We start from the raw sequence: 19,888 nt of genomic DNA on the forward strand, positions 1-19,888 counted from the left end.
ATGGGCCTACTATGTTATGTCGGTGTTCGGAATCCCGGTGCCCAGCATACCGCCGCCGGTATCCCGACCGCCGGCATGCCGGCAGCAGGGTGAGCACAAAAGAGCCCCTTGGGGGCTCTGTGGCGCGCTACGCATGCCATGCTATTTATTCTCCCTCCAGAGGTGTCATGGACCCCCCAAGAGGGAAAATAGTTGTCGGTATGGCGGCTGTCAAGATCCCGGCGCCGGTATACTGTGCGCCGGGATCCCGACAGCCGGGATATCAAATGCTTCCCACTCAAAATATGTTCTGTTCAGACACATGTAAGATCTGCAGTAAAATGGACATGTGCACAATTATGAATCAGGCACAATATGCCCAAATATATGCCAGGCCAATACTGAGGTTTGCCTAAATAACTCTGCGCACCAAGGTATTGTAAGTGCAAAGGAATACTGGTTCACTATCAGCATAGGCCGGTTGTAGAGTACAGTATGTGCTCCTGGGAATGAAATTTAGGGCCTAATTCAGACCTGATCGCACCTTCACGAATTTGCAGAGGTCTGCGATCAGATAGTCTCCGCCCAGACAAAGTGAAAAGCCACCCTGTGTAAGCCTGCGTACGTCGGGCGAAAAGCTTTGCAAACGCCGGTCTGCTAAAAATCCGTTCGCAAGTCACTCACCATCTAATGATTTTCCAGTCTGTGTGTAGCCAAGGACCTAATTCTACAGTGCGATACAAACAGGCTGATCGGGGCCAGAGCTGACGTCACACACCCTCCATGAAAACGCTTGGGAACGCCTGCGTTTTTCCTGACACTTCCTGAAAATGACCAGTTACCACACCCAAACGCCCGCTTCCTGTCAATCAGCCTGCATTCGCTAGTGATCAAAAAAAGACGCAGGATTTTTTTGCAGTTTGACCTCGCGCCTGCGCATTACGATCTGTATGCATGAGCAGTCGTTCAATAATCAGCCGCTGTGCAATCAGGTCTGAAATAGGCCCTTAGTCTCCCTGCTCTCAGTAAGGTTTCTCAACTCAGCCACTGTATGTTGATTAGTTTATACTCTTTTTTATATTTCACATGAGTGGCATCTCATTGTCACATGTAGCACGTTCCTAACGAACCAATGGTGTCATCCGAATTTCTCTGCTTTTTTCTGGTGTATAGAAACCATACTTTAAAAGTATAATGAACGCTTTGCTTACAAGAAATGATATCTGTAGCTACAATCAGTAGAGATGTCGTGCAGGTGGCTGATCCATGGTATAGTGCTATTTTTATAGTCTGAAAGGTTTTTAAGATTTTTTTCCCCCTCTGTGAGACTAATATTTGTGGGTGTCACATAAAGGTTTGTTCTACATTCCACTGGATGATGAAAACTACACTTCATGAAAGGTTCAACTTCAGGGATCTCTATTTCAACCTTATTATATAACCAGCACTTAATTTATAATTAATAGCACAAGTGAAACTCAGATAAACTAAAATAATTGTAACTTAAAAATGTAAGAAATAATATGAAAAGACATAAAAAGAATCCCTATAAGCCAACAATACTATGATGACCATCTTAAGGATGACATCTACATACCTCAAAACCATCAGCAAGACCATTTTGGCAGTGTATTATCAATCCAAAACTGCGCCCCTTGTCTTGCAGCAACCTATCTCTCCAAATGAAGGTAATAACAGTATGGACATCTGGCAGTCTAAACAGATGCCTAACATTGGGTAAATGTATGAAGCAGTGATAAGAGTGGAGAAGTGAGCCAGTGGAGAGGTTGCCCATGGCAACCAATCAGCCGCTCTGTATAATTTTTGAGTATTCAAATTATAAATGTTAATTCAATGCTGATTGGTTGCCATGGGCAACTTCTCCACTGGCTCACCTCTCCCCTCTTATCACTGCTTCATACATTTACCCCATTGCCCCCTATAGTTATCACAAGGACGAGTAGGCAGTAGTAACTGCTTTGTGACAGAACTATGACTGGGCCTACACTACAGCATAACGAATGAGTCACCGTGCTCTCCAGTAACAAAAAGTACCACCGTCACTTTATAAATGTAACTTGTTGTATTATCAAAGCAAACATGTCTAAAGGCACAAAATGACCTGCATTTCTATAATGTAGTTGTTCCACAGCAATATATTAATAAAAGGAAACAAATAAATATAGCATGTACCATCCAATAAATTGTTGTCCCATGAAACAAACTCCTAATGCACTCACCATAGAATCTATATCAATTAAAATCTTCTAGGTGAATATCTGCATTGGTGGATGAAGTTCCTAACAACACTCAAAAGGAAACAAAAACACCATAGTATACAAAAAAGAGCTACGAAATATGTTCTTAAAAATATCAACTCACCCTTTTTATGTGTGTGAGTAACACTGTTATATGACTCACTAGTTTGGCTTCCCACAGTTTACAATCTAATGGTAATAATCCAAAATGTGTAAATACAAAAAAAAAAATAGGAATAAAATGTATCATAGTATGAAATGCAGAAATACAGATGAAATACAGAAAAGCACACACAAATATACCCCAGCACACTATAATGGACCAGTAAATAAGATCTACATCCTGTAGAATAGTACATGCCTGGCCAACCTGTGGCTCTCCAGCTGTTGTGAAACTACACATCCCAGCATGCCCTGACACAGTTTTAGCATTCCTTAATAGCAAAACTGTGGCAGAGCATGTTGGGACTTGTAGTTTCACAACAGCTGGAGAGCCACAGGTTGGCCAGGCAAAGAATAGTAGAAATGAAGAGATCTTGCTTACATATATTTGCAGAGATGTAGCAATACACAAAGGTATGACCCAAAGTGGATACTATTATCACATAGTTTTAGGACCACCATATCAGAGATACTGCAAAGATCTCTACATTTATTATATAGGATGTACAGTCAGGGCCGTAACTAGGTGTGTGCGGAGTGTGCTCCGCACATAGCGTGCAAGGTAGGGGTGCTGTTGGCAGCACTAATCAATTATGAAGTATCTAATTATTTTCAATTGCAGCTTTCCCCTTTTTGACGGCCAGCATCTCTTGATCGCCCCTTTCTCCTACCCCCACCACTTTTGTCACTAATACATATACAGCATTCATGAACTTGGCTTGTGAACTCTTTGAGGTTCCGTTGCACAGTCCTTTATTACATTTTGGGATACTGATGTGCCCGGGATTTAAACTTGTTGCCTATGACATTGCAGTCAGACACTCTATTCATTTAGCTATCTTTCCTTACATAGAAAGAAAATTCAAAGCTGGAGAGTTTTAACTATTTGAAGCTTAGCTTCTAATCTGTAAAGGGGTGATCAGCATTGCGGCTAGGCAGAGTAGTGTGTGGCTGCAAGGGATTGGATGTGTGGCTGCACACTGCATGCATCTGCTCGATTATGGTGCTGGTTATTTTTTTACGGGGTACAGATAGCTTTATATAGTTAGAAATCTCATAGTTTATATGCGGGATCGAGTGGCTTGGTGGGTGTGCTGTTTGGCTGGGATGCAGCAGGTTGTTGGTTTGAGTCCTTGGTGTGGCAGTATATTGGAATGTGTTATTAAATGAGGCATATTATGACTGAATGGTGGCATGCTCTCAGGTTGGTTTATGTAATAAGACACATCATAGCATGGGCTTTCTCTGGGATAAATTTTGTCATGCCCCTTCCTCGCGAGGCATGCGCCTTATGTCCCTATTGGAATAATATGGGGGGCACCAATTCTCTTTCTGACAGGGCACCAAAAAGTCTGGTTACGGCTCTGTGTACAGTATATCTTATTTACTGGTGCATTATATTGTGCTGGGGGATTTCTGGGCGTTTTCCTTGTTTAGATTAGCTTCTCCCTTGCAATCACATGCAATGGACTAATAAATTAATTTGAGCAGCTTGACATTTTTATGCATCAAAATACAGAAAATCTTCATATGTGAATAAGAAAATCCTTAATAGATCTTGAAACTCACCATGAATCAGAATGTGAAAAACAATATTTTTATTTTGAAAATAAATAAATAAAACAAGTGCAATGCCTTGCTTTACATATTAGTATCAATACAATAATGGACTCACATAATGTTGAATATGAAAGTAGTGGTAGTTCATATAAGGAATTTAAACACCTGGGATTTATTTTAATCCAGTTAGTGGTAATTAAAATCTGTCCTTTCGGTTGGACACTTGAAACAGTATCAGTTCCATGTGTTTGGGGAAAACCATTTCCTTTTTTTTGGAGTGCATTGTCATATTTTGCAGGCTTATCTATGCTGAATTTTAGGGAAGCCAGAAAAGTGTGATAAATAAATGTGCTTCATACACCTAATACAGGGGAGTGAGTGCATATTTTTAAGCATACCTTCAGATATATACAGAAAACACTACACCAGTGGTTCCCAAACTTTTTGGTATTATAGCACCCTAGAATATCAGAACTTTGTTTTATGGCACCCTAGGCTAAAAGTTTATTACTGACAAATTCAGAAAAAAAATATTAAATTAAGTAAATTGTGTTCCTATGTAATCCTTCAGTTTAGTTATGTGGGGAGGGCCACCAGACCAGGGCACCCTGCAAGTTCTCCATGGCACCCAGTTTGGGAAGCACTGCACTATGCTGTATTTATTTTCACAGCCTTAAAAAGACAACACAGATTTTCACATTCATACTGTAGATGATTTGATTGATTTTTGCAACTCTTTAGGTCACAGTACACAATATACACTACAGTGCATCTATTTATCTCATTTTAGGTCTGTCTGCACCAGATTGATGCAAATTTTACAAACCATATCTGGAAGTTTTTGGGAACTTCTTTCTGGTCCTGGCAGTAAATGTGGATTTGCATGTATAGAATTGTCAGATTACGTAGTAAATTACTTGTATCATTTGGAGCTAGTCCAGACCTTGTATTATTATGTAAAACATGCTTTTTCTCCAATCATGTCCATTTGTACATTATAATTGCCATAGTCATATGGAGCATGAGTAATCCACTATTTCAGTATGGAAATTATCCTCATCTTGACTACACATAAGCATCCGTGTTTAACATGACTTTATGACGGACATTGCAATATAACACACCTAAATTAGGCTCCCTGCTGAGTCTGTTTCCTCTTATCTACTAATAGTGTTCCAGACACGCACATGTACTTAACGCTTAAAATGATAAACACTTTTTATGCATTGTTTAATAACATAAGTTAATATAATAGACTAATGATGTATTTTCCCAAAATACTTTTCAATTTAATGTAGCTCTGAGATGTGTTGATGTGTATAATACAGTAAACACTAACAGAATCTTGATGCCTAATAATAAGTAATGGGGCAGTATAAAAAATATAACTTTGAAGACCACAGGATAATTCTTACTGAAGTGTTGCCAGGAAATGTACACATTTTCTTCATCCATTCATGACACTCAACTAATATGGGAGCCTAGTGCTATATTTGTAATCTCATATCTATGGCTTCGATCGTAGAATAAATGCACACATGGGATTGATTTAGAAAAACAATTTATATCAATGAAACTTGTTTTGTTTTTGTATTTTGTAGCTAGGAAAGACTGATGATCAATGCATATACAGTATTAGCATATAGCGCTTTTTTTTACACCTGTTTTGATTCACATGGTCTTACCAGATTTTTCAGTAGTATTATAGATATGTGTATAAATTATAAAAAGTACATGGGCTGCATTTATAAGTAGTAGCAAATAGATAGTAGATAAGCAATTATACTCACTTTAACAAAAGCCCCACTAGTTTAATTTCCTCATTTCAATTTACTGGTTGGATGAGTTCAGAGGTGGATTTAGGCGTGATGGCGCCCCTAAGCACAGCAGTAACGGCCGCCCCCCGCCTGACTAATTTTTATATTTTTATTGATTGGTTATAAGCTCTCATTTGATGATATCCAATTTAATAGAATAATAAAGAAAAAGCCACTATGACATTATTATTATTATTATTATTATTATTATTATTATTATTATTATTATTATTATTTTTATTATGTGTAGATATTTAGTAAGTAGGACAGATTACAAAGCTAGTATGTGCATGTCCTACCCATTTACACTCCATTCAAGATCACATATGTTACAGTACAGTGGACATATTCTGACAGTATCAACACAAGTATCCAAGTCCTGCCCCCTACGCACGTGCCTCACATGCCTAATGGGAAATTTGCCACAGCCTGAGTTAGTGTACAGTAATAATCTAAACTGATAAAGCACTCTGTGGTGAATACAAAGGGTGCCAGTTTAATAGCTGTCTGAGGCTTACATCCACCCCTAGGTACAGTATACATTATAACCTACTATAATAACAATGCAGTGTCAGTTTGAGAAAAGTGCCCTCTCTTGATCAGACTTTGGCAGCATTAAGGGACGAACCAGGTCAAATGATCAAAGGAAGAGCAGGTAAGATTCTATTTTATTCAGTCTGTTAAAATAATAATACAAAATGTAGAGTTATCTGAATAACACACAAAGGACTAGCTGTATCAGATACTGAACAGAGGTAAAGTGGAGGGGGGAGGGGGGGAGTATCAACCAATTAGCTCCTGTCATTTTACAGGCTATGTTTGAAAAATGTCTCTTAGAAGCTGGTTGATTGGTACTTCGTCTCTATCCAAGCTTTGATACATCTCCCCCAAAGTATAAGAAGCAACCTATATAGTACTGAAAATGCACACACTTTCAGGTCAAGATTTTGGGCTGGCTAAAAAAGTAGATAATAAAAATGAATTAGGCTAACAAACAGATTACGTTCTGGCATTGCAATATTTGCACCCACAACATAAAACTCACCCACACATTTTGTTACAGAAACTATCCATGCAAGCTTCTCTCTCTCTGAAGTTTACAGTACAACACAACTTTATATATTACAAATACCTTATTATAATATAAGGGCGGATTCAAAATTTGCTTTGTCCTTATATGTCCTCTGCACACTCATTAGTGCACTACTTATATATATGCGACCATCCATACAACGTACTACACCATAGTGTCCATGTAGCTACTTCCTTACTTATATAATTGCCATTCACCACTACATATCAAGGGAAACAATTAAAAACCTAATTATGAATAGGATACAATTTATTACATTTTAGTTATTAGAAAATATGTGTTTATTGTTAAGAACACACAGACCCAATACTGCATGCTTTAGCCATAGATCTGCATATACAGCACATATACTTACAAAATGATATCATAGTTAGAATAGACAGATGCCACATTGACCTTACAGTTGACTCATCAGAAACAAACACAAAAGCTCTCCAAAAACATCTTAAAGGTCATTATAACATAACAGCCTTTGCATATAAACAACATGACTGAAAATTCCCCCAATGGAATAGCCTGCATTTAGCTCAGCAGGAAACTTCTTGCAATGAGTAATAAGATAATTTCCTTTTAATATTGAGGGATTTGGTATTTTGTGTTACAATGCTCATATTTCACCGTAATTCCCATAGCTGCTTGTAGTAAATAATTGCTATGTAATGCCAACAGGTTACCTCATGTGCCCGATTTGACTCATTTAGGCATTTTAGTCCCTTGTGCTGCAATCTACACTCAGGAGGTTGCTTAGACCATGATACCATGTAATTTTAGTGTTATCCTACACTTTCAATTACACTTAGTTACACTATCCCCTGTTGTAATATAATTACACAGTATCAGGTGTCAATAGTCAATAGTAAACAAATGTATGCTACATTTGCATGTCTATTTTCATGTGTTCGTAAATAAAACTATTAATTTTTTTTTTTTAAAGATTATTTTATATATAAACAGTGAAGGCTACGTTCTGGCTCAATATAAGGATTATTTACCATTATTATCTGATCCAATTTGTGAAGTCAGTTGCCAAGTTCATACACAATAAATGAAATCAGCAACATGAAAATAATGAGAATCCAGCAATGTGAATTGAATAAAGTGCTAGTAGTCTAGTAGTTGATATATTATGCATCAGAGAGAAACCACTTTCTGAGCAACCCCTTCCCTGATGGTGAGCAGCCTGATCTTCTTAGTCAGTGTCATGTCTGAATTCATATTTTACTTATATGTTCATACAAAGCAGACAACTGTGGGTCACTTATAGCCAGGTGGCATATTGATAATTAGCATTACTTACCCCGCATGGAAACAGATTCACGTCTAAAAGGTGCAATAAAACTGTCCATCTAGTCTGATGCTTTTACATGACCACTGCAGCAATTATGGAATGCAAAGGTAAAAACTCTGTGAAAACACTGCCACCGTCCCTACTGCTTATTAGACCCTCATTTAGCTCTTCTATAAAGCATGAAAGTGACGGGACACTGCAAGTGGATTGCTTAAGCCAGTTTTCATTTTAAAAATAATAAATCATGGTGTAAAACTCTGGTCTTGTAGCACATTCTAATGTTAAATCCATATTTGTGTGATTTTAGTCCGCACAGTAGTGTTTAATGGCACCTAGATGGTTATTCACAGAAAACCCTTGACCCTACTGATTCACTCATGAACCACAGCCTATAATGATGTTTGCCACTTGCTATCTCTATATCATCACAACAGTGACATCAACAATGGCTCGTATGTGCATTTCCAATATTATAATTTTAACATCTATTACGCCACAAAAAAAAAGACAAAACAGTATGTACCAATTTTTGTTTTTGTTTAGAATTGTCAATTTATTAGAATGAATGGGAGCTTCCATGTGTCTACACAGATTATCTATACACTCCAGACCAGGGTTAGAAATTAGTAGGTTCTAGTGAGCAAATATCTCAACCATTAAAATGCAAGCATATGTAATATAGAACCAGGAAAACCCACTCACCCATGGAGAATACCGTAAAATCAGCCTGAGATATTGTAATGGAAGTGACCCTATATGGGGGAAGTAAAAGGATACTTTCTAGGCTACACATTGATGAGAACTCGTCACAGATTTAAACATATTTGTAAAACACAGGCAGGGATTTACATAATTAGCAACACCCAGTGTGTGAATGTGGTTTTATTAATAATTACTGAGTTATTCAACACCTGTCATTATAAAACCCATCAGTCTACACTAAGTGCTGTCAGATGCTTGTTCTTTTCTTCTGTATGTGTAACTTACCACATTGTGAATTTGTAGGAATTACAAGGCCTGAATGCTGCCTCATCTTTTTTTAAATTGTAAAATATCACTTTTCTATGTCATTTAGGGCCTATTTATCAATACTTTTTTCATAACACTCTTGGCTTAATACATAATTGTATGTATTAAGCCAATGGAGGCATAGTAGCATGAGATAGGTCTTATGATCACCCTCCTGCAGTAGCAGGTCCAATTCCGGAAACTGACACTGTGCGCATGCGCATTGTCAGACTGCCCTGGAGGAGTCTTTCACAAACATGAAAATCTCTTCCAAAATGCCAGGGAAGTAACTTGCACAGACAGTGGTTATCACCACCGTTGTCTTTGTGGGATTCCCTTAGTACATAGCAGGGATAGTTTAAATATAAATGAAAACATCCACAGCGAAACGGATTGTTAATAATTGCAGAAGTGCCACAACTATTAATGTGTAGGCTCCTTAAGGAGATATTTATCAAAAGCATGAAGAACTTAGAGAGTGATAAAGTGGAGAGAGACAAAGTACTACCTTTCACTTTACAAGCTGTGTCTTTGATAAATACCCCCACTTATGCACAGTACATGCTATAGCACACTTTTTGTTAAATCCCTGCAACCAAAATGGCCTGATACTACAATTTTCTGTTGTGGGAATGTGATTGGTAAAAGATCCCAGACATATTTAGACTTCTGGCACAATCATCAAATGGCCATATCTATAGAATCAGGCACTCTTCGTGTAACATCAAATGATACCCCAACACCCACTCAGTATGTTATAGACAGTAGATTTCTTCATGCTGTAATTCTACTTTCATTCAAAATCTCTCTATCAACACATCTTCCTCCCAGCAAATTACTGGAACTACTTTTGACAAAGCTGATGTGTATGGGCCGTGGACATTAAATTATAAACAGTTCCTACAATTTTTTTTCTCAATAATTGCAATAAATAGATAGTTTTTTCATTCTGCTCATTCTTAGGATTAAATTTTCAAACCTGACTGTAAGCAGATTAGTACATTTGTAATGGCTTATTATATATTTGCATTTACTGCATAATAGAGTTGTATAGGTTTACAAATCAATCAAAAGAGAAACTATCTTTCAATAGTTAATTAAGCAATTTTTAAAATATATTTTCAATGTTATGTAGACATATATCTCATCACACTTGTTTTTCTTCTTTCACTAAAAAGAGCACAATATGTATTACAATTGTTGTTTTCTTTATTCAATTTACATTAACAAAGCTACCTGCAGAGATCTTATAGTCACTGACTAAACCCCTTAATGGAAAGCAACAGCAACACTGATAGCCACAGGCGACAACATGTTACTATGCAACACAATAAAAATAGAAAAGCAGCATAAAAAAAGAATATGTTGTTTTTTTGTGTAGCACATACGTTGGGGCAGATGTACTAAGCCTTTGAGAGTGATAAAGTGGAGAGAGATGACGTACCAGCCAATCAGCTCCTACCTGTCATTTTAGAGGCTGTGTTTGAAAAATGGCAACTAGAAGCTGATTGGTCAGTACTTTATCTCTCTCCAATTTATCACTCTCCAAGACTTAATACAATTGCCCTACATAATGTGATGTAATGTACTTAAAGGCAATTTGTGGAAGATGCTGTATATTATCTTATCAGTTAGGGCTGCTCATTTATATATGTTTACAAAGACAGATACCCATCCTATTATACCTTACTGTGTGTTTTCTGGGTAGCAAAACCCTACTTCTCGATGTTTGATGTTAGTTTTCATTTCAATAAGAGGAAAAAAACAGGACACTTGTAAAGTATGAAGGAAGTGCATGATATAACTTTTTACTATATGATACTGTACATATTTATGAATTTGAATGCTACTGATCTGAAATGTTTGCAAAGCATGGTTCCAAATATCATACAAACCACATAACCAGTTCTCTGAAGTCATCACAAACATTACATTCCTCAACCAATTCAGACTGAGAATATAAGTCTGTTCATAAAAACAGACCCTGAAAATGTAGACACACACAGTAACACGCCAACTCTATCACTAAAGGGGGGTACTCACGGAGCGATATTCTAAGCAATCTGACTAGATTGCTTAGAATATCGGCAGGATCGCTCCGTGTGTAGCCCCCTCGGCGATAGCGATGCGCGGCCCCGCACATCGCTATCGCCGCTGCTAGATTGGCCTGCATGCAGGCCAATCTAGCGGGTCGCTCACTTCACCCGCTGGGTGAAGTGAGCGGCCCCCCCGTCTCCCCCCGCACGCTCAGCACAGATCGCGCTGTGCTGAGCGGCAGGAGAGATGTGTGCTGAGCGGTTCGCTCAGCACGCATCTCTCCTTGATCGGCCCGTGAGTTACTGTGACCAAAACTTGTAAGGTGGAGCTTGTCATATAATGTATAGCACCCATATCATCAACAAAACATTTTACAGTTAGTGCCTGCAATCTATGGTGGGAGAATACTATACTACAACACATAATTTCACTTTCAAATTCACAAATGTATTTGAATAATGTTAGCCAACAAATTCCAGGTTTATGTAGTGTTTTGTTTATTTTTCTTTATGTTCTGCCAGTGATCAGTACAATATGTATCTATAACGTAATCTTTACATTAATGACAACTGCCATAGTAATTACACTGTAAAAGTAAAAAGCTTTTGAGGGTATTTCTCAAAGCATGGAGTGAGACAAAGTGGAGTGATATAAAGCACTAACCAGTCAGTTTATAACACTCAATTAGATTTGAAAAATGACAGGAGCTGATTGGTTAGTTAGGGTTCTATTCATGAAGCAGTGAAAAGTGTGGAGAAGTGAGCCAGTGGAGAAGTTGACCATGGCAACCAATCAGCATTGAAGTAACATTTATAATTTGCATACTATACAATTGTACGGAGCTGCTGATTGGTTGCCATGGGCAACTCGTCCACTGGCTCACTTCTCCATGCTTTTCACTGCTTCATGAATAGACCCCTTAGTGCTTTATTTATCTCCACTTCATCCCTCTCAGTGCTCTCTCCATGCTTTGATAAATACCCCCCTTAGTCATAAGGCTAGTACAGTGCCACCTTGTGGCTAAATTATCATGAGAGACAGCATAATTTAACATGTTTAAATATGCTACTAAATAATTTGTCAGCCTTGTTTACTGAAAACATAATGTTCCATTACATGTATTCTCTAAAACCACAAACTTTCTATCTATCAAATTTTCCATTAGTAAGCAAAAAGCTATTTTGATAAACAAATATGTAAAATGCACATTTGAATAATACATGTGTCTCCAAATAGAGAGTATACAGTAGGTTTGCCTTGACTGTATGTCATTGCAGAAAAAGAACAGCCCCGGATCGAAGAATACATTGTAGCAAGGAATGTTCCAGCGATGCATGTGGTCACCGAACTATTATTAGTAAATTGGCAAAGCTGAGCATACATTCAAATGCATTTTGCAATCACTGCTAAGGGATAGATAGATAGATAGATAGATAGATAGATAGATAGATAGATAGATAGATAGATAGATAGATAGATAGATAGATACTAGAGTATATTGGCCAAGCACACAAGTGAGGGGAGGAAGCACAGCTACAGCAGGGAGATCAGGGAATCAGGGTACCTGTGACAGGTGAAGTGGTTGCCATGTGACAAGCCCAGGCATGGCTCTCTCCAGCAGCTACCCCTGCCATCCACTGGTGATCCACAAGTGTACCCTACTAATAATCCACTGTAATCACTAAGGAGATCTCCAGGACTCCCAGGTAATTATTACCACATCCACTTTTCCTCATGAGTTGAATGGTCCCTAAGGGCTGCCAAGTCCCAGTCACACCATCATCCTTTGGAAGAAGCCAGCATACGATCACTGTGCAGGTGTGAGCTCAGCACCGATGCTCAGTGGGGATGATAGTCACCAGTGATTCCTCTCTGCCATATGACAACGAAATCCCAAAACAACGGATAATCCCAGGGACCATGGGGCTGCTGCTGCTGCTACTACTACTGTGACAGACCCACGCACCCAGCCCGCTCCCCCGCTGGCACTGGCACTTTCCACGCCGGGGAGTCTCAGTGCAATCGCTGCCCGTACCCGGCGATGGGTCCTAGTCCACTGGATTCCGTGATCGTCAGCAGACACGTCAGTGGGGGAGGTCACAGCGATCACCACACTCCCCCAGTGACTGCACAGAGGAGCCCGCTCCGGATCGGAACTCTGCTGAATGGATGGGGGAGGGGGCAGGTGTGTGAGAGCAGCTCTCCATTCGGAGGTCACATGCCCTGTGCTGTGTATCACACAGAGCACACATGACTTGTGTAACTGCTGGGGGGATGCCACGGGATCTGTGTGGCATGTTCTGTTCACATGAAGAAATGCCACTGGATGCTATGTTATGGAAACGGGTGTGATTTCTATAGATGCCCACCATGCCAGGGCTGCTGCATTGCTCGGGTTGATATGAAGCACCCAATAAAGTTCAGCCTAGACATGCCGGTGACTCCATCACATAAGTGTCATCAAATCATGCCTTCATGTCTTATCAATTACTGTGTGCAAACCCTCCAAACCTACCCCGGCTAGCATTAACTTTCCCACCCTGTCCTAGCTATACATAATCCTGGCCATGTGCTACCTTATCTATACATTCCTTCCCATTATATCTTCTCAGATATGAGAGAGAGAGAGAGAGAGAGAGAGAGAGAGAGAGAGAGAGAGAGAGAGAGAGAGAGAGAGAGACTGAATACAGATCTGCGAAATTATGTATTTGTTTTTCCTATTGCGAAATACATTAGAAGAATGATTGTATTCAATGACAAAATGAAATGACTTGCCCAAACTATATATAGTGCACAAGCGGTAGTGATACTGTAACATGAGATGAGCACATGTAACACACAATGCAATAATTACTTCTTAGCTATGGGAACACTGTTCTCACTTGCTGGACGCTACAAAGGTTTGGGTATGATGTAAATGGGAATAAATACAGACCTAATGGGCAAAAGTGTACAATGAACAGACATCTTGTAACAGATAAAAATGAATATGAATACTGAAACATTTACATGTTTAGAACGATAAAATAATATCTAACATTAGTAACTAGCTGGAGTCTTATGTATTGCCCATATAAAGAATGAGGCACAGCATTAATGAACTGACAGTCCATGGTAATTCTCTACAGAAACATGTTCTTCATGTGGTCTGCACAGTCCATAACACAGGAGGCTTCATACCAAGTACAGCAACAAGGCCACATAGTAACAGCAACAAGATAAACACACAGGGCAAACATTCCAACCGGCGTAAACACATCAATGGCTTCTTCATAACACATCATAAAAAAGTATGTAACAAACAGCGTACCCAAATAATACATTGCCACGGTAGCCATAGTCACTTAAAATAGGCAAAATCAAGATGCCAGCTTCTAAGCCAATGACTGCCACCGTCTTTGTGCCATGCTATACACTCATTTTACTTAAAATATGGCAAAATGCCTTAATTAATTATACTGTGCACATGCGTAAGGGCTTATCTCCCACAGCTATTCCTGTATTCTGCCAATACAACCCGTCTCCTACAGGGTTAATCCCAACCTCATCACTGAAGGCTATGTATCGCCAGTTTGTATTGCACACAACACAGGGGATGCCTGGGGACTAATTAAGCTGGTCCCAATTGTTGCAGCATCAGGGACTTTAGCTCTGCCACAAGAAACATTTATTTTCCAGATATAACTGGCAGCCAGAGATTTTTCTGGAGGGATTCAGACGTTCAGCAGGAGGCATCGCCCATTTAAATACACGCCAATAAAAACCAACGATTCAGATGCCCTGTCCCTTCAGCTGTTGTAGAACTACAAATTCCAGCCTGCGCTGCCATCTCTTAAAAGAGGAAGGGGGGGGGGGGGGGAGCACGGGTCACCATATTTAAACTAGCAATGAAATCGTTAACATCTCTCCACACACACACACACACACACACACACACACACACACACACACACACACACACACACACACAAAATCTCTCTCTCTCTCTCTCTCTCTCTCCCCCCTCCAGGAGTGGGGCATTAAACTAATTTTTGAATTATTAACAAGATCCATTCTTAACCCTTCTATTCACAAAGGTTCCAGTCTGTGACCTACAAAACCCATATAAAGTGGTAGCCCATGAGTATGAAGGATCAGGAAACCATTAAATACATATCCCATAATACCATAATAATAGCAGAAATGTGTCATAAGTACAAACCCATATAAACAGTAACAGAACATGCTGTAACCTCAGATCAACACAGGAATGTATACTGTGCAGAGATGTCATACATATAACCAGTCATGTCAGTATTCTTCCTCAGGATGACAGTAGAATGACACAAGTGTGCTGCTGAGCCTGTGTACTTGTGTGACAGCAGCGCCGTGTACTCTGATCCGCCGCCACCATACTGTACTTTATACACTAACAAGTCTTCCAGGGGAAAAAACCACCACAACAGCACACGTCTCCTCATTTGTGTCTCATTCGCTAAAGGACCATAATATGCAACAAATGAAAGTGAAAATGGAAACCTACCTCGTAGGGTTTTATTTTTTCCCATCACAAAGTATTTGTATGTTGCAGCTTTTCCGTCAGTCCAGCCACGGTGCGTGTGACACGGGGGGAGCAGCAAGACACGGGTGGAAGTCAGTGATCGGCGCTGTGTGTGTGTGTCTGTGTGCGAGTGTGTAGCAGTGTGTGTGCACACTGGCTGCTGGGGACAAGCTGTGCAGCGCTTTGACACTAGTTACTAGAGGAGTAATGTAAAAGTCACTGTGTAGCTGAGTCATTTGTAGAGGGGGTCACATGAGCTGACAGAGCCAACCCGGAGTCTCTGTATGCCCTGCTACACATGACAGACACACATGTAAAACTTTCTATAATCTAGGACGCTAGACCCCTACTAGCCCCCTGCCTGCTGGCGGCCACAGCTTGGCGATCAGCAGCCCGGTCTGATGGGCACAACAGCAGCCAGTGACCCAGGCAGCCCCGTACAAGTAACCTGCTCCTAGCTGGCTCTCCCCATAGCGCAGATGTGTGTAGCAGCAGCAGGCCGGGGACACACAACATGCACTTACCCGGATGAAGTTTCCTGATCCGTGTGTGATCTATAGCAGCAGTCGCCTGGTGAGAGTGAGAGACGAGCAGTCTCTTTCTGTGCTGCAGACTCATTCCAACATGGCATCCACCTAGTGCACATGCACCGTGTGCTGCTTCCACACACTATCTAGGCAGCCTACTCCTTCGTTGACCTTTACAGCAGTTGCTAAATTTCTTAGCCAATTAAAAATTGTTTATGAGCCAGCCCTTCTCCACCCATTACTACTGACAGTGTACTCCTGTACACTAGGCGTCTCCCCAGTGCAGCCATGGGGGGTGACACTGCCACATTGCTTGCCCTAACCACTGGGGTGTTATCCTAATGTTAGCATGTCAGCAACTTGCCTGTGCTGATTACCAATGTCAGGGTTTATTATGTCATACGCAAACATGGATCGGCGTCAGCCATCATTATTGAAATGCAAATTATATTGGTCTTTAATTGTCAACAGTCTTGTTAGCATCTGTCCCAACTACTATTAGCCATACTTCCATATCATGACAATATAGATCGACAAATACATATTATAGACACACACGCTCACATTATATATATATATATATATATATATATATATATATATATATACATACAATAATAAAACATAAATATATTGTAGTTAGCGGGTATTTTCCTCGGTGGAGTAGAAGAGACCCCAGAATTCAGCAACAGCAATGAATCCCGCGCAGGTGTAGAAAAGGGTATTTCATCCAACGTTTCGGACAATTAATCTCCTTCCTCAGGATACACATACAGTAGATATATAAATATTATAGGTATAAATAGATATGTGTGTGTGTATACACACACACACACACACACACACACACACACACATATACTGTATATACTTACACCATACACACACGTCATATTTTGTTTCTGAATGCTTACAGATAGGCACACCTTGTACCTGGCAGTATATATTTTGTACACTGCTGGGATTACATTTTATTCCTACTCTAAGAAATATATACAGTATATGTGAGTGTATGAGAGTGTGTGTGTGTGCCTGTGTGGGTGTATACATATATTCGCTATTTGCACAATCGCTTTGGCTTTAGCATACACTTTCTATGCCGGCTTCTTGTCTAGTGATAAATACACGCCATGGAATATTATTCACCGTTGATAGAAGGCAGTTTTGTCTGTGCTGGGCTTGGATCATGCTTTGCTTCTTGAACACTATTACCTAATCTTTGAATGATGACAGGCAGCTGTGATTTATGCATTTCATTATAATCTTTTAATCTCCTCTATAGCGTATATTGCTTATATATAGTGCTAGTACTATTTATCATGCTATCACAGAAGCAAGCACTGCCGTCATGTACTAACCAGCCAGTGCCAATTGCCAGTCGGTCACCAGAAGTCTTGCAGAAACAACAGCCATTATTGCTATTCTTCACGGTCACCCTGAAGCAACTTACTAACTGGGCAGTACTGTATCTGTGTGCGTTTTAGGATGTGCTTATAGTAATATGCGCCTATGGATCCAGTGACCTACTTCTTCAGGCATATGAGAAGTGTGGGTGATGATCAATGATTCTGAAGAATACTCCATCAGAAATAAAGAATGGCTCTAGTATCACCCAACATGCTGCAGATACACCCTTTGCAGACAGGAAGCCGCAGTCTCACTACCAGATGGACCATTTGACATTGGCAGTACCAGTCCATAAGAAGATATCCCTTATCTAACATGTATTATAATATATAATATTTATTAGATACAAAATAACTGCATTTTTATGTGATTCATACTCAGAGATCTGTATTGTGTAAATGTGTCATAAAAAATAATGAATCAACCTAAAAGAATTGTATTCTTAGAACTATATAGTTCTTCTTTGTACATACATTTTCCCCCCGTTAATTTTCTAATATTCGCAAGCAGATGAGTCAACACCAGCAGGGGGCTTATACATATTTGCACACTCTTCTTCAATGTTTTTAGGTCCAAATTAACTAAAATATACATGTATCCCAAGCTTTTTTAAGCATGACTAATGCTTGTATTATTTTTATTCACGTCCATAATTAACTATCATGATGCACAGTCAGACCATAAACTTGCATCTTACCCTCGCGCTGTAGATGTGCTTACCTTCAATGACACAGCGCCATCTAGTGACCACTAAAACGCCCATACGAGTCCAGCATTCACCAATATGTCTGGAAAAGGAAATATGAGATATTTCCTAATATATTATTACCGTTACCAAACAGTTAGATAATGGCTTATTACATTCTTCACAGACTATCTTCTTTGCAGGTGACCTCTGTAGCGTTGTTATAATGTCATTACTTCTTTGTGAGATGCACAGTATGTTAACTTAGTACACATATTTTTTTTGCTTAGTTTGCAGAATAGATCGGACATAATTAGTCCCTTCTGCACTTCCTCCAGTGCTCAGTTGTGTTAGGGGGAATGTCTTTCTTTTTTTCTTTCTTTCTTTCTTTCTTTCTAACACAAAAAAGTCTCTTCCATTACTTCTGTAAAGAGAAAATATCTGCCGAGCTGGCATAAAATGTACATCTTTAGAAAATCATCCCCATAATCTCAGTTCAACTGGTCTCATTTTCTTGCAGCTCTGCACACTTGTCAAGCTGACTCTTTCAGTGTAACACTAGTATGTCTGCTTTTCCCATTCACTTTGTAACTGCCCTAAATCTGCATAAATTCATTGATGTTCAAAATTGCCTTCAACTACAGTCAAATAATTCAGCACAGTTTATTGCTGCTGGAAAACGTAATGGTAGAAGGTATGTTATCACTTTATGAAAAGGAGCCACAGTCACAGTGGGAGTAATGCCGTTAGTATGCATGAGGAGCAATAATTGGAGAGACCCCATCTAATAGTAACATAATAACACCTATAATGACCACATACACCACCGGCAGTATAGTTAAGTGCAGCACACTTTTAATTCAAAAACATCTGTATTCAGTTAAAATAAACATAGCTAAAATGTAACATATAACTGTCACCTGTTTATCCCCTGACATACAAATATGGGAATTAGTTCTGCAGGATGTGGTTAGTTAAATGAGAAGGTGCAGTTATTTACTGGGGGTCTCTATGCAAAATGACTTGTTGTTTTACACATTCTTGGTAGTAGCAGAGACTATGGCCTGATTCAGATGTGGTTGGAGTTGCTATAATTTCCTTGGAAGTAGCAGTGACAGTGCAGTGGTCCCATAGTGACACACAACCCAACGGTGCAGAGGCCAGGAAATCTCCATCCAATGATGGAGATCCCAGACCTCCTCCCTAATAAATGTTCATAGATAGATAGATAGATAGATAGATAGATAGATAGATAGATAGATAGATAGATAGATAGATAGATAATATCTAAGACAATATTGTGAGGAAGGAATGTATAGATAAGATAGTACATAGCTAGGAAGATACGAGAGCATGGGTAAGTATATATTAGCCGGGACAGGTTTTGGTTGAATAAGTGCCACATAATCAGATTTCTATATATTAGTGATAGGAGTTATGAAGGCATTTAATGACACTATATGGTGGAGTCACCGGCATAACAAGGTTGAACTTTATTTGGTGCTTCAGATCAACCCTTGGACAAGT

The 19,888-nt window shown here is 39.4% G+C and overlaps 1 protein-coding gene across 4 annotated transcripts in view; it reads right to left on the reverse strand.

Moving 5' to 3' along the window:
- SFMBT2 (Scm like with four mbt domains 2) overlaps window positions 1-16,435 on the reverse strand; it is a 349,877-nt gene extending 333,442 nt beyond the window's left edge. For 2 of the 4 annotated variants that reach the window (XM_063926815.1, XM_063926812.1), the window contains exon 1: window positions 16,267-16,435. The gene's annotated coding sequence lies outside the window, so the exon portion shown is untranslated. Of the gene's footprint in view, window positions 1-12,766; window positions 13,321-15,724; window positions 15,936-16,266 lie in introns of those variants that run through there. The other 2 variants (XM_063926813.1, XM_063926814.1) reach the window with 2 other exon arrangements.
- Window positions 16,436-19,888: the final 3,453 nt, after the last annotated feature.

This window comes from Pseudophryne corroboree, chromosome 6 (assembly GCF_028390025.1).
Source record: "Pseudophryne corroboree isolate aPseCor3 chromosome 6, aPseCor3.hap2, whole genome shotgun sequence".
NCBI lineage: Eukaryota > Metazoa > Chordata > Amphibia > Anura > Myobatrachidae > Pseudophryne > Pseudophryne corroboree.